Raw genomic sequence first — 22,352 nt, forward strand, 5'->3', positions numbered from 1 at the left:
GATTTTCCGTTTTCAGTTTTCTTTCTGAAGGACCTTTCCTTGAACTATTTTTTTTTTTAAGATTTTTATTTATTTATTTGACAGACAGAGATCACAAGTAGGCAGAGAGGCAGGCAGAGAGAGAGAGAGAGGAGGAAGCAGGCTCCCTGCAGAGCAGAAAGCCCGACGTGGGGCTCGATCCCAGGACCCTGGGATCATGATCTGAGCTGAAGGCAGAGGCTTAACCCACTGAGCCACCCAGGCGCCCCTCCTTGAACTATTCTTAATGAATGGTTGTATCTGGTGAAGTTGATAAAGTGATCCACTTTATAATAAGGTGAGTGCCAATGAGTGTCTATTTCCCTCTCTCGCATATACTTCCCCTCTTGTTTCCTGCTCATTTTCTTATCACTACCTTATTTCCCTGGGTCCAGTCCCTAGATTTCATTTTTTTGCTAACATCGCTCTCTAGAACTTCTCCACTTCCTCTAGCAGTAAGTCCCTCTAGCAGTTTCTTCTTCCCTACGTGGTAGCACCCAAGATACTTTTTTTTTCTTTTTTCTTTGAGAGAGTGAGAGAGAGGATGAGAGGGAGAACGTCAGAGGGAGAAGCAGACTCCCCATGGAGCTGGGAGCCCAATGTGGGACTCGATCCTGGGACTCCGGGACCATGACCTGAGCCGGAGGCAGTTGCTTAACCAACTGAGCACCAGGCACCCCCCAAGATACATTTTTTAAAAAGATTTTATTTATTTATTTGACAGAGATCACAAGTAGGCAGAGAGAGAGAGGGAAGCAGGCTCCCTGCTGAGCAGAGAGCCAGATGTGGGGCTCGATCCCAGGACCCTGGGATCATGACCTGAGCGGAAGGCAGAGGCTTTAACCCACTGAGCCACCCAGGCGCCCCAATAAGTAAAATCTTAAGAAAAAAAAAACCATTAGCAGTTAACTGGTGCTTGTTCAAATCTCTATGTAAATATGGAAAATTCCATAAATTCTGGTTTTTATTAAGGTGGGGAATTAATTTACTTCATATGCAAAGAGAGCTTACAAATTAATTTTTTAACATCCATAATGCAATAGAAAATAGGTATTGGGCATGAAAGGAAGTGACCAAAAAATGCGTTGCATATGGCCCTAAGGTTTAGGAAGAGAAAGTTCAGCCTTGCTTTTTTTTTTTTTTTTTTTTTTTAATGTATTAAACTTTTATTGTGGCAAAATACCACCTAACATAAAATTTGACATTTTAACAATTCTAAAGTGTACATTTCAGTGACATTTGGTACATGTACATGTTGTACAACCGTCAGTACTATCTCTCAGTACTGTCGAGTTCCAGAACATTTTCATTACCCCAAAAGGAAGCCCCATGTGTACCCATTAAGCAGTCATTCCCCATCCTCCTCCCACCCTCCCCAGCAACAGGCCCTGGCAACCACTAATCTGCTTTCTGTTTCCATGGATTTTCTTCTTCCAGATATTTCATGTAAGTGAAATCATATAACGTGGCCTTCTATATCTGGCTTTCTTTCAGTTAGCATCACGTTTTCAAGGTTCATCTGTTTTGTGGCATATGTCAGTCCTTCATTTCTTTTTTCTTTTTAATTTTTGAGTAACTTCTATACCCAGCATGGGGTTCGAACTCACAACTCTGAGATCGAGAGCTGCATGCTGTACCAACTGAGCCAGGCCCCCTGGGCTTCATTTCTTTTCGTGGTTGAATAATACTCCATATTTTGTTTGTCTATTCATATGTTGTTGGGCATTTGGGTAGTTTCCACCTTTTGGCTATTGGCCATTGGGAATAGCACTGCTGTGAACATGGGTGTGCATGTTTTTGTTGGAACACCTGTTTTTACTTTGGGGGTACGTACCTAGGAGTAGAATTGCAACTTGGCTTTTTTTTTTCTTTAAGATTTATTCGTTTTATTTATTTTAGAGAGAGAGCACAAGCGGGAGGAGGAACAGAGAAGAGAAAGAATCTCAAGCAAGGTCTGCACTGAGCAAGAAGTCCGACACCAGGCTCAATCTCACAGCCCTGAGATCATGACCTGAGCCGAAATCAAGAGTCAGACACCCAACTGACTGAGCCACCCAGGTGCCCCACAATTTTGCTTATTTTTTTAAAGATAGTTAAAACTATGGAACTCACTTAGCATTCTTCCGTCACACGATTTGTAAGATTTGTTTCCTCTCTTCATCTGGGTCTCTGCTCAGATATTATCTCAGAGATAGTTTCTGAGACCACGTCATGTATTTATCTGTGTTATCCTTACTTTTCACTTGTTTCTCCCCTAGAGTAAAGGACTGAAGGGCAGGGACTTAATACTTTGTCACCACTGTCTCCTAGCACCTTGCACAAGATCTGGCACTGTTGAGAAGTAGGTGCTGAGTAAATTCTGGATGGGCACTTCCACTTGGGAGACAAGCACTTGTACACTGTTGCAGGAACCGTATATTGGTAGTACTTATTCAGAGGGTAGTTTGGCAGTATCAGATTTAAAATGTTCATACCCTTTGACTCATTTCAGTTTTTGGAGTTTATTTAACCATACCCCTGCATACATGTAAGAAAATTCGTTGCTGGGGCACCTGGGTGGCTCATTTGGTTAAGCGTCTGTCTTTGGCTCAGGTCATGATCTCAGGGTCCTGGGGTTGCGGAGCCCCACTTCGGGCTCTCTGCTCAGTGGGGAGTCTGCTTCTCCTTCCCCTCCCCCTCCCCCTCCCCCAGGTTGTGTGCACACATGCACGCTCTCTCCAATAAAATCTTTTTTAAAAAAAGAGAGAAAATTCAGTGCTGTATTACTTATAATATTTATTTTTTAAAAATAACCTACCTATCCCTTATTAAGAGGCTGATTGTATTAAATAGAATGTATCTGTATTAGTTTCCAGCTATCATAATAAAATACCCCAGTCTGGGCAGCTTAAACAACAGAAATTTACTTTCTCATAGTTCTGGAGACTAGAAGGCCAGAGTCAAGGTTCCATCAGAGTTGCTTTCTGCTGAGGCCTTTATTCCCGGCTTGCAGCCTGCTTGCTGTCCCCTCACATCTTTCCTCTGTGCTAGTGGAGAGAGGACTCTGGTGTGTGTTCCTTTCTTAAGGACATTAGTCCTATCAGATTAGAGTCCCACTCTTACGACCTCATTTAAGCTTAATTACCTCTCTGAAGGCCCTGTCTAAACACAGTCACATTGCGGGCTAGGGTTTCAACATATGAATTTGGAGGGGACACAAATCAGTCCATAATATCAATTAAATGAAGTAGTATGCAGCAATTTAAAAGAATGAGTTAGGTCTAGTGTGCAAACGCTGAAAACTATCCAGGAAATGTTGAATTTAGAAAGTCATGTTTTATGATTTTATGTTTATAATTCCAGTTGTGTTTTTAAAAAGACCATGTGTTGGGCGCCTGGGTGGCTCAGTGGGTTAAAAAGGCCATGTGTTTATACATATGCTTATATAAGCATAGAACGTTTCTGCAAAAATATATCAGAACTTTTGTTTGTTTACGTAAGTGCTACACCCAATGTGGGGCTTGAACTCGCGACCCCGAGATCAAGAGTCACACACTCTACTGACCAAGCCGGCCAGGCACCTCTGTATTAGAACTGTCAACTGTGCAGCTACATCAGAGTCTCTTAGTTTTCACTTTATACTCTTCTACACTGTGGACTTTGGGTGCCCAAAAGTATGTATTCTTTTTATGGTAATAAAAAAATAAAAATAAAGCATTTGGAATATACAGGGCTCCTGAAAAAGACATTTGGTTATAATGATAGCCATTAACACACCTGTGCTAGCTAGCCATGCATGCATTTTCAAATATATTAAACTCAGATGTACGTTTCTTTTTAAAATGTATATTTACTCTATATTATAATTAGATAATAATTCCATAATAATTTCAAACATACACAGAGTAATAAGACAGTATATGTTATGCCATGGTCCCTGAGTGTCCCTGCAATTTCTTGTTGGTTATACCAAGAATTCAACTCCCTACCTGCTCTACACCTGGGCTTTTGCTCAGAGTTGTGTTTTCAGTAAGAAACCTTGAGGGATAAAGTATTGTCTCCCCTCGGACAAAAGGCAAACTTAACTTCCACTTGCTATAAAAATGGAATTTCCCAAGCTCAGTGTTCCCCTCTGATAATGAATACTATGTGAGCAGACAACTATGGTCAACGCTTTCATATCACACCCAGGAAACGTGGGGGCGTAGGGAACTGTTACAAACCAACATGAAGATCTGGCTACTACTTTTGATGTAGTTAAAGTCCTTTGTGTCTGACCCAGGAGGCTTGTGTCTTCTGTCAGCACCTATGAAATGGTAACAGGATAGCTACTAGTTCAGCTTGTAAATTGGGTGAAATTTCAGACCTGCACCTGTATAGTTCCTGATCGTGACCCAATGTCCACCACCCCAGATTTTTAAATCATACCGTTTAATTTGTAATTAAACCAGAGTTCATCTCTCTAAGATTTCATTCAGCACAACCACAAAACCAATTTTATACCTTGGAAGGCCAGTAAATCCTTAATACCATTTGCATTATACTGAAAATATAAGTAAATTCCTTTGAGTAAATGGAGACTTATCCCTGTCCTTTGTGTCAGTATTTTAAGTTTGATATCACTACAACACTGAAACATGAATGTATTTCATTTATATGTGGACTTCTTTCAAAGCCTTGGGCTAATTTTTTGGCCCCATCAGAAATAGGGAGAGTTGGGTAATGGAGTATCACATTTTTTGATATGCAGTGAATTGTACAAATCAGTTATTCTCAATCTTAGAAAGTATTTACTGCTTAATGAAGGAGAATGTATAGCTCCTAGGCTGCTTTTTTTTTTTAATGATTTTATTTTTTTTTCCAAGTAGGCTCTATGCCCAGTGTGGGACTCAAACTCACACCCCCAAGATCAAGAGTAGCATGCTGTACCCACTGAGCCAGCTGGGCACCCCCCAGGCTGCTTTTTAGCCATTACTGTTAACCATGGTACTGCCAAAGGACCAACAGATGGGCTTCTTAATTATTTTTTTCAAGATTTTATTTATTCATGTGAGGCAGAGAGAGAGAGAGAGGCAGAGGCAGAGGGAGAAGCAGACTCCCCACTGAGGAGGGAGCCTGGTGTAAGGCTCGATCCCAGGACCCTGGGACCATGACCCAAGCTGCAGGCAGACTCTAAACCGACTGAGCCACCCAGGTTCCCCAATATGGGCTTTTTAAAAAACATGAGTGGGGGCGCCTGGGTGGCTCAGTGGGTTAAAGCCTCTGCCTTCGGCTCGGGTCATGATCCCAGGGTCCTGGGATTGAGCCCCGCATCGGGCTCTCTGCTCAGTGGGGAGCCTGCTTCCTCCTCTCTCTGCCTGCCTCTCTGCCTACTTGTGATCTCTCTCTCTGTCAAATAAATAAATAAATAAATCTTAAAAAAAAAAGAAAAAAGAAAAAACATGAATGAAACTGACTTCTTGTCAATGTAGCTTTGTACACACTTTGATGACACTCCTTTGTTTCAAACACATAGTGAAATTAATAAGAGCTTAAAATTACATGTCCATAATCAAAAACAAGATAAATATTTATGTTGACCAGAAACAGAGCTGTAATCTTGCTGGGCTATGGATCCAGAAATAGAGGCAGTCTGAAGTTTATAACCTATTAAGTAATATGATTGAGTGGGTGGGGACGAGTGCCGCATATAATGTGGATGACTGGGCCCTGATTAGTGCATGCATTTATGAATTTAGGTGGGGCTCCCTAAAGTTAACAGAGACTAGAAAGATCCACAACCCATCCATGCCTGAAGACTTAGCTTATAGGAAGTTATATACTTAGGAAGTAGACATGACATTGAATGCAGACCTAAATCCAGTTACCCCCTCATTTGATGCATGGATTCCCATCACCTAAAATTTATAGTGGGGACAGAGTCTCAAGTTACTAATGTAAGACTTATTTCTAGCTGAGTTTCCTGGATGATTGAGTAGAGATTATCACAAAACCATTAGGGAAGGAGATACATGTATGGGGGAAAAGATACCCATTCGTGAGATGTTTATAAATCAAGCTTTCAAAACATACAAGCAAACCTAGCCAAAAGAAAGAGCCAACAAAAATCAGCATCAAGAGATGAATTCACTGTAATTAAAATGAAAAAAAAAAAACCTGATAATAACTTTAACGTATGTATTTTAGAATATCCAGACATAAAGGAAGGATACCTATTTTAAAAGAATAAGAAATTATGAAATAAAAGTCATCAGAAATGAAAAGGTGACAGATAAATATGTAAAGAACCAGCTAGAAATCCTAGAAATTAAAAATGCAATTGTTGAGGGGCGCCTGGGTGGCCCAGTGGGCTAAAGCCTCTGCCTTCGGCTCAGGTCATGGTCCCAGTGTCCTGGGATCGAGCCCCACGTCGGGCTCTCTGCTCAGCCGGGAACCTGCCTCCTCCTCTCTCTCTCTGCCTGCCTCTCTGCCTACTTGTGATCTCTAGCTGTCAAATAAATAAATAAAATCTTTTTAAAAAATGCAATTGTTGAATAAACATAGATCTCATAAACTCTTTGTAGGTCTTAGTGGAGAGAGATTTAATGAATCGGAAAGTTATGTTATATTCTGAATGAGCAGCTCATTCTAAGAGAAAAATTAAAAAGAACAATTAAAAAACAAGAAGACTAGATTGAAGGGCTTCCGTGTAAGTGCATAATATAAGTTGAGGGGCGCCTGGGTGGCTCAGTGGGTTAAAGCCTCTGCCTTCGACTCAGGTCATGATCTGGGGGTTCTGGCATCGAGCCCCGCATCGGGCTCTCTGCTCAGTGGGGAGCCTGCTTCCCCCTCTTTCTCTGCGTGCCTCTCTGCCTACTTGTGACATCTCTCTATGCCAAATAAATAAATAAAATCTTAAAAAAAAAGAAAAAGAATTCTATATCCGGCTAAACTTGTACTAGAATGAGGAAAAGGCAAATACATTTTCTGTTCCCTAACGAGTAAGAGATGGTCTTAGCCAGTGACCCTCACTGAAAGAACTAGAAAATGTGCTTCTCAGAAGAAAAAACCCAATGGAAAGGAGTGGGATAAAATAAACAAAGACATGAACTAATATGAGAAAAATGTATCGGTAACATTTAACTTACTACTGACTATTAAAATTGTTTTTTTGTGTGCGTGCATGTAAAAATAAAAGTTGGAACTAAAAGTTTAGGTAAAACTAGAATACAAAGGTATGTGTCATTTGGGATGTTTGGAGCAACCAGAAAGAGAAACCTTGACTGCAGCCTGGCTTAGCGTGTAGAGACGTGCATTGTCTCGCATACCTGGAAGTCCTCAAGTACAGCAAATCCTCGTTGACTGATTCAGGGTTTCGGTAATGTCATCAGGGACCCAGGTTCTTAATAGTTTTCTGTTTTCCAGCTCCATAGTAGGCCCTGTCCTCAGGTTTCTAGCAAGCAGGTTTAGCCATTCTCGTAAAGATTCAGAAGACTCCTTTTCATCTTCCACTGACCACCATGGAACATCATTTTGTGACTTTATCCCTTCCCCGGGGGGAAAAGAGTCAACCCTTAGGGCAAACAGGTCCATCCCTGATTCCAGAGGAGTCAGTTCTTTTGCAGAAGGAAGATAAAGACAATAATTAACTTAGGATTTTGTTAGAAAAATTTATTTATAGGGATGTCTGGGTGGCTCAGTCAGTTAAGTGTCTGCCTTCGGCTCCCGTCATGATCCCAGGGTCCTGAGATCGAGTCCCACATTAGGCTCCTTGCTCAGCGGGGAGCCTGCTTCTCCTCCTGCTGCCACTCCCCCTGCTTGTGCTCACTGGCTCTCTCTCTCTCTCTCTGAAGAACAAATAATTAAATTTTTTTTTTAATTTTTATTTATCCAGCCAGTCGGGCTTTTTTTTTCTTGGTTTTTCTTCGTTTTTGTTTCCTTTTGTTTTGTTGGTACCAGTGCTATTTGGGTCTTTTGAGTGGGAAATGTAATTCTTCTATTAAGCACTAGAGGTCAGCAACATTGGTTACCGAATCTGTTTCCCTGTATGACTTGGCTATAGTCTCAGGGATCAGGAATGCGTTTCTTTTAGAGCTGACATACAATCTTTCATCTAAGGATCATTTCCAAATTAAAAAAAAATTTTGTCGGGGGAGCCCCTGGGTGGCTCAGTCAGTGGAGCATGGGACTCTTCATTCGGCTCAGGTCATGCAGGGTCATGAGATCAGGCCGCACGTTGGACTCCCACACTCAATGGGGAGTCTGCTTGGGATTCTCTCTCTCCCTCCAGGTGTGCGTGTGCTCTCTCTCTCTCTAAGATAATTTTTAAAATTTCATAGCAATTAGAATTTCAGCTACTCAGAATAGTTGCCAAGAATGTATTTTGTTGGGTTTTTTTTTCCTAAAGATTTTATTTTATTTATTTGACACAGAAAGAGAGTACAAGCAGGGGGAGCAGCAGGCAGAGGGAGAGGGAGAAGCAGCCTCCCTGCTGAGCAGGGAGCCCGATGTGGGACTCGATCCCTGGGATCATGACCTGAGCCGAAGACTTAACCGACTGAGCCACCCAGGCGTTCCTCAAGAATGTATTTAAGTGCCTGGTAGATCAGCAGGTGTGGAGGCCAGCCTCTTTATGGACTGCACCTCTTCACTGATGGGAATTCGTTAGATGTTCTTGTGAATACAGCTTCTTTAGCTATGATTCAGGCAGGACATATGCACCTAGAGAGCTTTCATAGGATCTAAGGACAACCAGTTTTATGCAAGTTAATGTCTTTGCCATTGTTGGAAGGCTGTTCTCTTTCCGGCTAACAGTTACCATGGAAAATCATGTGGGCTTGTTCACTGTCTGGGAGGTGTGTTACCAGATAGGATTCTTTTCCTCACTCTTGTCTCTTTTATTTTATCACAAGCTTACTAGACTTTGTTTTAAGTCCTTCTAGAAGAAGCAGAAGGTGAGGGGCACCTGAGTGGCTCAGTCAGATAAGTATCTGCCTTCAGCTTGGGTCATGATCCTAGGGTCCTGGGATGGAGTCCCACATCGGGCTGCCTGCTCAGCGGGGAGCCTGCTTCTCCCTCTGTTCCTCCCTGCTGCTCATGTTCTCTCTCGAATAAATAAAATCTTTTTTAAAAAAATAAAATAAATTTGGGGGCCCCGAGGTGGCTCTGTCAGTTAAGTGGCTGCCTTTGGCTTAGGTCATGATCCCAGGGTCCTGGGATCAAGCCCTACATCGGGCTCCCTGCTCAGTGGAGAGCCTGCTTCTCCCTCTCCCTGCCACTCTGCCTACTCGCACACACTCTCTCTCTACTCTCTGTCAAATAAATAAGTAAAATCTTAATAAAAAATAAAATTTAAAAAAAGAAGCAGGAGATGAACAGGGATTTATAAAGGGACACACCCTTCAGCTCTGGCCAGTTGCCCAGTTTTGCCAATCTCATCTTTACTTTTATCTTTAGTACGTTAATTCTAGTGGCAGTGGCTATTAGTCAATAGTCATGGACTGCAATGAATATCTGGTTACTTGGACTGAGTTTAAAACCAGCAATTATGTTTAACTTGTGTTTAAACAGACAATGGCCCATTTGAACTTCATTTATCTGATGCTGTCATCTGGGAACATACTTTTGTTGTGTTGCTAAGACCTATTATTATAGCCCATCATAGATGTCTGATAACTTTGTGGAATCAGGATGAATTGGCTAATGGAATCTTTTCTTTCAGGTTTGACCTACCAGTGGATAGAACTTTTATTTTTTTATTTTTTAAAGATTTTTATTTATTTACTTGACAGAGATCACAAGTAGGCAGAGAGTCAGGCAGAGACAGAGGAGGGAGCAGGCTCCCTGCTGAGCAGAGAGCCCAATGTGGGGCTCGATCCCAGGACCCTGAGACCATGACCTGAGCCGAAGGCAGAGGCTTTAACCCACTGAGCCACCCAGGCGCCCCTATTTTTATTTTTTTTAATTTTATTTATTTATTGGTCAGAGAGAGAGGGAGAGAGAGCACAAGCAGGGGGAAGAGCAGGCAGAGGGAGAAGCAGGCTCCCTGCTGAGCAGGGAGTCTGATGGGGAACTCAATCCCAGAACTCTGATATCATGACCTGAGCTGAAGGCAGACACCTAACTGACTGAGCCACCCAGGTGTCCCAATGTATACAACATTGTATATGCTGAGGGGCAAAATTCACCATTTGTTAAATGCCCTTTCCAGAAATGAACTGTGCCTTTTCTTAAAGTTTATTTAATTAAATTAATTAATTAATTAATTTTTTTAGAGAGACTGCACACACGTGAAGTGGGGGGAGGGCAAGAGGGAGAGAGAGAGAATCTCAAGCAGCCTCCATGCTCAGGAGGTTGGGCTCCTCCATGCTCAGATGCTGGGCTCGATCTCACAGCCCTGAGATCATGACCTGAGGTGAAATAGTCACTCAGCCCACTGAGTGACTCAGACACCCTAATCTGGTAAAATTTTAAAGCCAGTAGTGAAAATAAAATTAGAATAGAATGGAATGGAATAGAATAATAAAATACCAGTAGTGAACTCGGAATTTCTACCTTGGGTATAGAGTATTTGTATGCAAAAAAAACAAAAGTCTAATTTTCGAAGTAAGATTCAGTTTCAAATCCCTGAGCAGAAAGGGCACCTGGGTGGCTCAGTGGGTTAAAGCCTCTGCCTTTGGCTCAGGTCATGATCTCAGGGTCCTGAGACTGAGTCTCACTTCAGGCTCTCTGCTCAGCAGGGAACCTACTCCCCGCCCCCCCCCCCCCCCCGCCTGCCTCTTTGCCTACTTGTGATCTCTCTTTCTCTCTCTGTGTCAAATAAATAAACTAAATTAAATTAAAAAATCCCTGAGCAGGGTGCCTGGGTATCTCAGGTGGTTAGCACCTGTGTTTGGCTCAGGTCATGATCCTGGGATTCTGGGATAGAGTCCTGCATCATGCTCCCTGCTCACCAGGGAGTCTGCTTCTCCCTCTGCCCCTCATCCCACCCTTGTGCTCTTTCTCTCTCAAATAAATAAATGAAATCTTTTTAAAAATGAGCAATTTAGGGGCGCCTGGGTGCCTCAGTGGGTTAAGCCGCAGCCTTCGGCTCAGGTCATGATCTCAGGGTCCTGGGATCGAGCACCACATCGGGCTCTCTGCTCAGCAGGGAGCCTGCTTCCTCCTCTCTCTCTGCCTGCCTCTCTGCCTACTTGTGATCTCTCTCCGTCAGATAAATAAATAAAATCTTTAAAAAAAAATGAGCAATTTAAAATACTATCAAAGCGGTCAAACATATCTGGTGCAGAAAGTCAAGAGAATGGTAATCTCAGATTAAGAAGCCATTGTGATGGGGGAAGGCATGGAGAGACGCTTCTGGGCTGATTCCCAGGTTCCAGTTCATGAGTTAGGCGGTGGTTACACAGGCGTGTCCACTTCATCATAATCTGTCAAGCCCTGCAGTTACGATTTATAGGCGTTTCTGTAAGTGCATCATACTCCAGCACAATTTTTAAAAATTGTTCTTTACTGAACTTCACTTTCATCCAAACTGCCTCCTAAAGTTCCATCAGGTAAAGGAAACCTTTCCAGCGTAGTTTTTACCCTGCCTTTGAAAGACTTTAGTTCCTTTGTGTTTTGGGAGCCCTGCTGAGAATGACTCTTCCCCACTTTATTCGAGCCAAGACTCAGGGAACCTAGAAGTGATGTCACCCCTATCCATGAGGATAGTGTACGTTATGTTTTATGTTGGAATGTTCGTGTCTTCTGTGCTTTTATTTGATTCCCAGGCCATGTAGGCTCTGAGAAGGAGACTGGGAATGCCCTGGGAGCCATTACCACACTCAGCACCTGAACAAATTATTTTTTTTCTTAAGATTTATTTATTTGACCGACAGAGATCACAAGTAGGCAGAAAGGCAGGCAGAGAGAGAGAGGGAAGCAGGCTCCCCGCTGAGCAGAGAGCCCGACACAGGGCTTGATCCCAGCACCCCAAGATCATGACCCCAGCCAAAGGCAGAGGCTCAACCCACTGAGCCACCCAGGTGCCCCAGCACCTGAACAAATTAATAAACCTGGTTTGATCCTTATAAAATTATTGTCCTTACTGTGATATCAAACACTTGTCATAGGCTTGGAGTGTAGTTTCAGCTGTATCTAAGTACATATTTTTTAAGTTTGAAGTAATTTCATCAGTAGAAGTGTATAAAGAATAATGCAAAGACCTCCTGTATACTGTTTACCAAGGTCCCTATTGTCTTTATCACATTTCCTTTACATTCTTTCTCTTTTGAATGTAAGTTGCATATTCGATGCCCCATGACCCTTAAATTGTATGTATTTCCTACAAATCAGGGCAATCTTTTACATGTATCCATCAAAATCAAGAATTTAACATTGATACCATGAAATCCATAAACCATATTCACAGTTTTGCTAGTTCTCCCAATAACACGCAGGATCACAGGATCACATTTGCATATGTATGTCAGGTCCCTTTGTCCCCTTCAATCTAGAACAGTTCCTAAGACTTTCCTTGTCTGTCACAAGCCGGACAGTTTTTAAAAGCACAGGCCAGTTACTTTTCCAACTGCTTCTCAGTTTGGATTTGTCTGGTGTTTCTTTGTGAGTAGATGTAAGTCAAGCATTTTGGCAGGAATGTCACAGAAGTGAACTGTGTTCTTACCATGTGACATGCAATGTTGATTTGACCCAACACTGGCCTTGTTGATTTTGATCACTTGGTTAAGGTGTTGTCTCCTGTTTCCTTCACTAAGACATAATTTGTAATTAGTAACTATCTAATGGGAAGATATTTTGAAACCAGCTAAATATCTCAATCCTCCAAAAAGATTACACCACTTCTTCAGAATCTATTGGTGATTCTTGTCTGAACCGATTTTTACCATGATGGTTGCCAGATGGTGATTTTCTAATCCATCATTCTTTCTGCATTTATAGTTGTCATTCTCCCATAGGGAAGCACTATGTTGTCTCTCCATTTATCCATTGATTCATTTATTTATATCATCATTGTGTCCATGGATTCCTATTTTATTCGGTGGGTAATCAATCCATAACCATCACTCTTTATTTGATACTCGCATTGTCTCAGATTTGTCCAGTGGGATGCCCTTCATATTGTCCTTTCAACATGTTCCCATCATTCTTTGAGTACCTGTTGACTTTGTAACACGAGATCCACCATACTTGATCTTGTAGTTTCCATGTCCTAACCCTGGAACCAGCCACTTCCCCAAGGAGCTCTGTTTCCCTTTAGTGGAGTAAGGGTGTATAGAAACCAAGATCTGGATACTAGCTGTGTTCATTGCTAATGAGCTGTCACTGTATATGCACACACACACATTCATATAAGTGCATACACTTAGAACTTAAACTTACAACTCTATTTCTCTGTGTACTCACACCAATACTTCCAATTCCTGTCAATCTCCACAAGCCTCATTCTAGCCTTCCCCAGGCCATATTGTGGGAAACCTGGCTCTCCGTTCCCTCAGTATATTTACTTATTTGCTCAATCCTCCTTTAAGTAACCAATCTTTGGGTATGCTGACATCCTTGAGCTTAATTGCACTGGCTACCTCCTCACTCGTCCCTGGTGCTGTTGGCTGCCTCCCATAAATATTGGGGAAAGAGAAATTCATCTATGGTTTATTTATTTTTGTTTTCATGAGATCAGTAATTAGAGAACTATTGAAGTTATTTTTGAGGGATCACATGACAAAAATGTAGTTAGATTGTGTTTAATCACAGATAATTCATCTCAATAATAATTTCTTAGCTAAGTAGAGTTCCAGGTAAATATAAAGAAAAAATATGTTAAATTGAAGAAGAAATTTGAATAATAATAAAAACTTACATTTTCATGAAAATAATAGAGTTCACCTTTGGGAGCTCTTACTATAGGTCCATCACCACGTACTGTACATGTGTTATGTCATTTATCTTCCAAGTAATTCTAGTTATTAGTGTCTATTAGACAGCATTATTAGTGTCTCTGTTTTACAAATGAGGAAACTGAGGCTCAGAGCGGGGTTAAGTAACTTGCTGAAGGCTGCTGAGATTTTTAGTTGTGAAGCCTTGAGTCTGTTCATCCCAAGTTTGTACTGTTAAAATAGATAACTCACTATTAAACCTTAGTTGGTTTTGTGTGTTTCTTTGAAATTAAGAATAGAGCTGACTTAGATCACTTTATAAATCTTAAAATCCTGGGAGAGAGGTATATGTTTCTTTTACTTCCTTTGTAGCACTTTTTTTTTCTTCTTTCAATTTTTTAAAAATAAAATTTTTAAAGATTTTATTTATTTGAGAGAGAGAGATCGATCAAGAGCAGGGTTGGGTGGAGGACAGAGGGAGCGGGAAAAGCAGACGACCCTCTGAGCAAGGTGCCCCACATGGGGCCCGATCCTAGGACCCCAAGATCATGACCTGAGCTGAAGGCAGACACTTAACTGACTGGGCCACCCAGGTGCCCCTTTCTTTTAAAAAAAAAAAAAGGATAGTACTTAGAGGGGTGCCTGGCTGGCTCAGTCAATAGAGCTTGCCACTCTTGACCTTAGGGTCCTGAGTTCAAGCCCCACATTGGGCATAGAGCCTACTTAAAAAAAAAAAAAAACACTACATTAAAAAGAAACAACATAGGGGCGCCTGGGTGGCTCAGTGGGTTAAACCTCTGCCTTTGGCTCAGGTCATGATCCCAGGATCCTGGGATCGAGCACCGCATCGGGCTCTCTGCTCAGCAGGGAGCCTCCTTCTTTTCCTCTCTCTCTGTCGGCCTCTCTGCCTACTTGTGATCTCTGTCTGTCAAATAAATAAATAAATCTTTAAATAAATAAATAAAATAAAAAGAAACAACATAGTACTTATATACATAGAGTTTAAAATTCTTACATAAAATGAGGAAGGTACTGAAATGAAGAATAAGAAATTATGCACAAGTACAAATAAATTTTTATTGGGTGTACTAGTATATTATACTTCAATTACCTAAAGTTGTATGAATTACTTCAAGTTCATGAATATGTACACCCAAATGGAATAAAGGAAAACAGCTGCAATGGAACAAAAGTTGGTCTATAAATTGTGCTTTTCTCGCTTTCCTGTTTTTAAATCTTCCCTTCTACTCTTTGCTGAGGGCAGAACCCTTTATAACGCAGAGATACTGTTCGTAGTCTGAGACTCGGCTGAATAGCTTTCACCAATTTAACAACTATGTCTTCGTGTGGGGTAAATGTCAGGACTGTGTTTTATATTTTGAGGATGTAAGACACGTACACCATCCTCAAGAAGTGTTCAGTTATTGGGACATACTGATATGTTTGTTCATCCATTCCATCGTTCCTTCAGTTTTTCTCATTCTTTTTTCTTTTCTTTTAAGATTTTATTTATTCATTTGAGAGAGAGAGAGAGAGAGAGACAGAAACAGAGAGAGCACAAGCAGGGGGAAGGGCAGAGGGAGAGGGAGAAGCAGACCACCCACTGAGCTGGGAACCCGATGTGGGGTTTGATCCCAGGACCTGGAGATCACGACCTGAGCTGAAGGCAGATGCTCAACCATCTGAGCCACCTAGGCGCCCCCATTTCTTCAGTTTTTCATTTATTCAACAGACTCAAATTGTGCCAGATGGGATGCTTGGTGCTGGAGTACAAGGGTGAACAAGACAGAAAAGTCCCATATTCAAGGAACTTACAGGCCTTGAGAAAGAAACAAAAGAATGACATATATAGGATACACACACACACACACACACACACACATATGTATATATATACACATCCATATCCAGTTGTGGGATATGTGTCATTAAAAAAAAAAAAAGATGGGGCGCCTGGGTAGCTCAGTGGGTTAAGCCTCTGCCTTCAGCTCAGGTCATGATCCCAGGGTGCTGGGATCGAGCCCCACATTGGGCTCTCTGCTCAGCAGGGAGCCTGCTTCCTCCTCTCTCTCTGCCTTCCTCTCTGACTACTTGTGATCTCTGTCTGTCAAATAAATAAATAAAATCTTTTTAAGAATAAAAATAAAAATAAAGAGATAAGAGGCAGAGAGAGTACCAGCTGTAGGCAGGGGTGGAGACATAACTTTAAGTAGTTAGGAAGAGTAGATGTAGATCAGTAGGGCCTTTGGCTGGAAGTAATCAAACACCAACCACAGATGGCATAACTGGGAGGACATTAACTCACCTAAGAGGTAGGGATGTAGGTGGGAGTATGGTTAGATCAATTTCCCCACTTGGTTCCTAGATGGCTGCCATAACTCCAGGCATCCTAAACTAACTCAACCAAGTGGAGGTCTTCTCCCTGCTGCTCCTTTTTTTTTTCTTTTTAAAGATTTTATTTATTATTTTGATGGAGAGAGCAAGTACAAGCAAGGGAGCACCAGGCAGAGGGAGAAGCAGGCTCCCCGCCAAGCAAGAATCCCAATGTGGGACTTGATCCCAGGACCCTGGGATGATGACCTGAGCTGAAGGCAGAGGCTTTAACCCACTGAGCCACCCAGGCACCCCCATATCTTCTTTATCCATTTATCGGTCAATGGACATTTTGGGCTTTCTCCGTAGTTTGGCTATTGTTGACAATGCTGCTGTGAATATCAGGGTGCATGTATCCCTTTGAATCTGTATTTTGTATACTTTGGGTAAATACCTAGTAGTGCAATTACGGGATCCTAGGATAATTCTATTTTTAACACTTTGAGGAACTTCCATACTTTTCTCCAGAGTGGCCACACCAGTTTGCATTTCCACCAACAGTACAAGAGGGTTCCCCTTTCTCCACATCCTCGCCAACACCTCTTGTTTCTTGTATTATTAATTTTAGCCCACCTGACAGGTGTGAGATGGTATCTCATTGTAGTTTTGGTTTGTATTTCCCTGATGATGAGTGATGTTGAACTTCTTTTCATGTGTCTGTTAGCCATCTGGATGTCTTCTTTGGAAAAGTGTCCATTCATGTCTTCTTCCCATTATTTAACTGGGTTATTTGTTTTTTGAGTGTTGACTTTGATAAATTCTTTGTAGATTTTGGATACTAACCTGCTGGTCCTTTTTTATCAGGGAAAATTATGGGATAATGTCATGGGATTGCCATGATAGTCTTAAAACAATGAAGGCTAGGAGTATGTTGGATCCAGGCACCATTAGCAACAGGCAGCATTCCAGAGCTGCTCTGGGTGGGCTGTGGAAAGGACAGGGTCATGGCCTGGGCTCTGGGGACACCCAGCTAGAGCTCAGGACCTGAAAAGTTTCCCTCTCCCATGCCCCCAGGCCCACAGGCAGCAGCCATGGCACCAAGCCAGAATAGCATGATCCTGAAGGTTGGCTTCCACAAGGACTAATAGCTACACATGGCCACATGGTTCAACCAACCATAGCAGAAGATCCGCAGAGGCAATGCTGGGCAAGTGCGGGCATACCCTGGAGCCCCACATCCCACGTCCTATCCACCAGTCTGGCCCATCGTGAGGTGCCCTATGGTGAGCTATCACACCAACCTGCAAGCTGGCAAGGGCTTCAGCTTGGAAGAGTTACAAGGAGGCTGGCATTCACAAGAAGGTGGCCTGGACCATTGGGATCTCGGTGGATCCAAGAAGACGGAAGAAGTGCATGGAGTCCCTACAGGCCAATAGGCAGCGACTGAGGGAGTGACACTCAAGGCTCATCCTCTTCCCCAGGAAGCTCTTGGCCCCTAAAGAAGGAGACTGCTCTGTTGAAGAACTCAAATTGGCTGTCCACATGACAAGATCGATCATATCCATATGGAATGTCTGTAAGAAGGAGAACGCCAGAGTCATTACAAAGAACTTCAGGGCGATGGCCTGTCTTCCCCTGGCTCATGCCAATGCCTGTCTCTTTGGCTTCTAGGCAAAAGGGGTCAAGAAAGCTCCAGAACAGGATGTTGAAAAGAAAAAACTAAGTGCCATTGGCAGTGATCATCATTGGCATGACCATCACCACCACCACCAATGATAGCAACCACGTAGTACAGGCTCATCCCCTGGGACTGGGAAAGGGGAAGCTGTCCACCCAACAAAATGTGTTGTGCTAGCAGGCAAGATCCACCCAACAAAATGTGTTGTGCTAGCAGGCAAGAAGCAGAGAATGGCTATTGGGAGAGTGGACAACAGTGTCTGACCGGGAAACCTCTATAATTGGTGACCCTCGAACTGAAACCTAAAGGACAGGAGTTAGTATGCAATGTGAGAGTGGACTGGAGAAACAGTCCAAAGCAGAGAGAGAGAGAGAGAGAGAGAGAAACCGTGCAAAGATCCTGAGGCACTGAAGAATGCTGAGTGACACAGAGGACATAATACAAGCTCTCAGTGCCTTTGTCCTTGCTCCATGGTTGGCATGGAATGGTCTTCCCAAAGCAATGGCTGGCTTCCCCACCTTCTCCAAGGTTTTCTTCACAAGCCTCATGTAAAGTTTGTACCCCCAACGACTCATATCCCTAGCTCGTGCCTTATATTCTCCCCCTTAAACGTATTGCTATTTAACATACCGTGTGTAGTTCTTTTCTTACTAGCGAGAAGCGCCCTGAACAGCAGGTATGACTGTGACCTGAATCGCTGCACAATGCCAGTGAATTCTCATGAGCTTCCTGCCCAAATCGACATCGGCACTGTTTCCTCCTGGGTGGCAGGTGGAGTCCTGGGGTGTGGTTCAGGGGTCCCCAATCTGGAGGGCTTGGAGGCCAGACCTCTTGGGACACCAGCCTGGAAACCCAACCTAGAGTTCATGTTAGGGCCTAGGGGCATGGCAGGCCCGATCTGGCAGCGCTGAGGGGGGATCCCCAGGGATCTGAGTTGGGGACAGGGATCACATGGTATGTCAGGCTCTGGGTTGATGGCCAAGGGGGACTGGCGAATTTGGGGGTTGCCTCAGGGAGTCATGCAGGTTTCTCCTGGTCTGAGGGTTCTAAGCAGCTCCAACCAGCACAGTTTCCATCTGGGTGGCAGGCAGACTCCTAGGATGTGGCTCTGGGTTCCCCAAACTGGAGGGCTTGGGGGACAGGCCCTTGGGGACGGAAGCCTGAAAACCCAACCTAGGGTTGAGGTTAGGGCCTAGGGGCATGGCAGGCCCCATCTGCCAGCGCTGAGATCGGCACCCAGGGGGATGATTACAGGGAGTGTTTGGCCACGTGTGAGCCTGGCTTTTAGAGCACATTCTCGCAGGGTTTGAGCCATGAGCACTCAGGACCTCAGGCCAGGCTCAGGTGGCTCCCCTGAAGGTCGGTGTAGTCAGAAGGGAGTTTGCTGGGGCATTCTGGCCAATTCTCACGAGCTTTCTGCCAATATCGACATTGATTTGGACAGAAAGCTCATGAGAATTGGCCAGCATTGTGCAGCAATTCGGGCCATACTCGCACCCGCTGTTCAGAGCATTCTCTTGCTAGGTGCGTGTGGCAGCCATCTGTGAACTCAGGCCAGGGACACATGGCTCCCATGAGGGCCCCAGCTGAGGGGAACTTTCTGGGGGCAGGTTTTCTCCTGGGTAGCAGGCGGAGTCTTAGGGTGTGGCTCAGGGGTCCCCAATCTGGAGGACTTGGGGGCCAGGTCTCTGGGGACAGAAGCCTGAAAAGTCATCCTTAAGGATAGGATTAGGGCCTACGGGCATGGCAGGCCCGAAATGCTGGAGCTGAGGCAGGATCCCTTGGTGGCTAAGTCAAGGACGGGAGTCAGGAAGTGTGTCAGGCTGTCAGTTTGTGGCCAGGGGTGGCTGTCGAAGGTGGCGGGTGTGTCTTCAGGGAGGCATGAGGGTTTGTTCTGGTCTGAGGGTTCTGCGCAGTTCCAAATGTCAGGGTTACGTCCTGGGTGGCAGGCAGAGTTGCGGTGTGGCTCAGAGATCCCCAATCTGGAGGAACAGCGCCAGTGTGGCTTTAGTCCTTGGAGGTGTTGTGAGCTGCATTAGGAGTCTTTGGAAGGTGCGGCAGTGCCGGTTCACGCCACTGGAGGGAGTGGTGAGCTGTGGTGCCAGAGTCCCTGGAAGGCATGGTAATGCTGCTTGCCACCGCTGGAGGCAGTGGCGAGCTGCAGTGGGAAACAGGCAGGACGAGGAGTCAGTACAGCCTGTTAGCTCTGAGGGCTGTGGTGAGGTGCTGGGTGAGGGACGCTGAAACTGAGGCGCTGCCGCTTGTTTTACAAGAGGGAGTGGTGAGCTGTATAGTCTCTGTTTCTCCAGGCTCAAGAGTGCTGGTAACAACCCCTGGAGCCGGGCCCCTACTTAGCATTGGGTCCCGTTGCCCCAGGTTTGCTGGTAATGTGCTGTCAGGATGGTTCAGGAGGGTCCTCCCGGTGCGGGTCTGGAACCGGGGGGTACCTAACCCGACTCATGGTGCATTTGGAACCAAGGAGTTGAGTGTTTGTTTGGGAGAGTATATTTGCTTCTCCAAAAGGACAAGGGCATGGGTCAGCATCAGACAGAAGTTAATTACCAGTTAAGAAACAAGCATGTGTCCCTCCTTCTCCCAGGAATCGGAGCAGGTGTGCAGGCTTCAGGTGGGAAGTGCCTGCTTATCCCCACCTGACAACCCTTCTTCACTCTGGCTCCACGAGACCTGAAGTTTGGAAATCAGCATCTGAGTCAGCCATGCAGCTCGTCCAAGGACATCAGCGTTCAGAGAGAACAGCAGGCCCACTGGGCGCAATGTCACATCCATGCCAGGATGGCAGGTAAAGCTTCTCTTCCACCCCAAACCTCCTGGGCTCCTCTCTTGTCTCCACTGGAGCCACAGAGTCCCACTGAAGCAGCTGTCAGCCATCTAGAGCGGGTGCCAGAGTTCCTGAGTTTCCCTGCAGGGAGCTCCTGGCAGGGGATCCCATCTTTATTTATTTCTGGCTTACAAAGGTATTTGGAACAGCTCTTTCTTAGGCAATCCCTTGGATTCGAAAAGGAAGATGAGATGGACTCAGTGATTGTTTTGAACATAGAATGTGTTCCTTCATCTAACAGTGTTTATTCCATTGGGCCTAGGCTGTGGTGGAATGGCCAGCATCTGGAGTTAAGTGGCTCTTTGTAGGCAGATAGAGGCTTGGATGATGTCTTGTCCTTTGTCCAAGGTGATGTATTCTAATGGATTCGTTTTTTCATCCAAAGAGTTCCAATGGGGGAAGAGGGAAAATTCAGAAAAATCCAAAGTGATTCTAAGGAGCCTTGGACGATTGAAAAGGGAAGCTTGACTTTCTGCTTTCACTCAATGGACCATCTAGATAGTTGGACATGCCATATTTTCTCTGCAGTTTCATAGGTGGTGAAGTCTGAAGGAGAGTCTTTGGGAATTCCCCTGGATAGAGGCATTCTGGTGGCTTCAACCTGGGGTGAATTTCTGTGGCTGCTTGCCCAACGCTGGGTGAGTCATGTTATCCCATAGGTTTTCCGTTTGCTCCTTGGGAAACTGCTGGCCAGGAATGTTCTGCTTACAGGGGAACCCTCCTGCACTGTTGGTGGGCATGGGGGCAGTTGCAGCCACTCTGGGAAAGAGTCTGGTGGTTCCTCCAAAAGCTAAAAACTGAACCCTAGGATCCAGCCATTGCCCTCCCCAAAGGGCACAAAAATGCACATTCAATGGGGTACAAGCACCATGATATTTACAGTGGGATTATCAACCATATTGAAACTCTGGAGGGAGTCCCAATGTCCATTCACTGAGGAGTGATTTTATGTATGTGTATACACACACACACACACACACACATATATACATGCACATATATATATACATATATACATACATATATACACTCACACACGTGTGTGTGTATATATACACATATATATGTCTATATATGTATATATGTGTATAGATACAGATATATCTGTATACAGACCCAACCTCAGAGCACCAACGGAGGGGTGCTAGAGGGCAGGGGTGTGGGGGAAGGGTGAAATGGGTGACGGCTATGAGGGAGGGCACTTGCTGTGATGAGCTCTGGGTGTTCTGTGCAGGTGAGGAATCATGATATCCTACCCCTGAAGCAAGGGATTACCACTGCACAGAAACAAATTGGAATTGACATCAATGAAGGAAAGAAGACCATGTTCCACTTCATGAAGAATGAGGTAAAAATGGAGTGATTTTTGCTCTCCTGTTCTGTAGATGATCATTTTCCAACACACTGTGGTAGGATTCACTAGTTTCTGATTGCATAAGGAGCCCTCAGAAAGCTGCCAGGAACGATTCAGATCTCAGACCATGTACATGTTCCACTGCTAGGTTCCTTCCAGTTTGCCCAGGTACAAGGGTACGTGGAGAGCAATATGGCAGAAGAGGAAAGGAGGTGTTAAGCATCCAGGAGGTAGCCTTCTCCCTTCCTCATGAAAGCCTTGGGTCAGTGTAAATTTAGAAGAAGGAGGGGAGATCCCAGAGCTTTGTGACAGACAGGG

The 22,352-nt window shown here is 44.1% G+C and overlaps 1 pseudogene; it reads left to right on the top strand.

Annotated features, from left to right (window-relative positions):
- The first annotated feature begins 125 nt into the window (after positions 1–125).
- Positions 126–18,215, top strand: LOC125080917 (60S ribosomal protein L13-like; annotated as a pseudogene).
- Positions 18,216–22,352: the final 4,137 nt, after the last annotated feature.

Source organism: Lutra lutra, chromosome 1 (genome assembly GCF_902655055.1).
Source record: "Lutra lutra chromosome 1, mLutLut1.2, whole genome shotgun sequence".
Classification (NCBI taxonomy): Eukaryota; Metazoa; Chordata; class Mammalia; order Carnivora; family Mustelidae; genus Lutra; species Lutra lutra.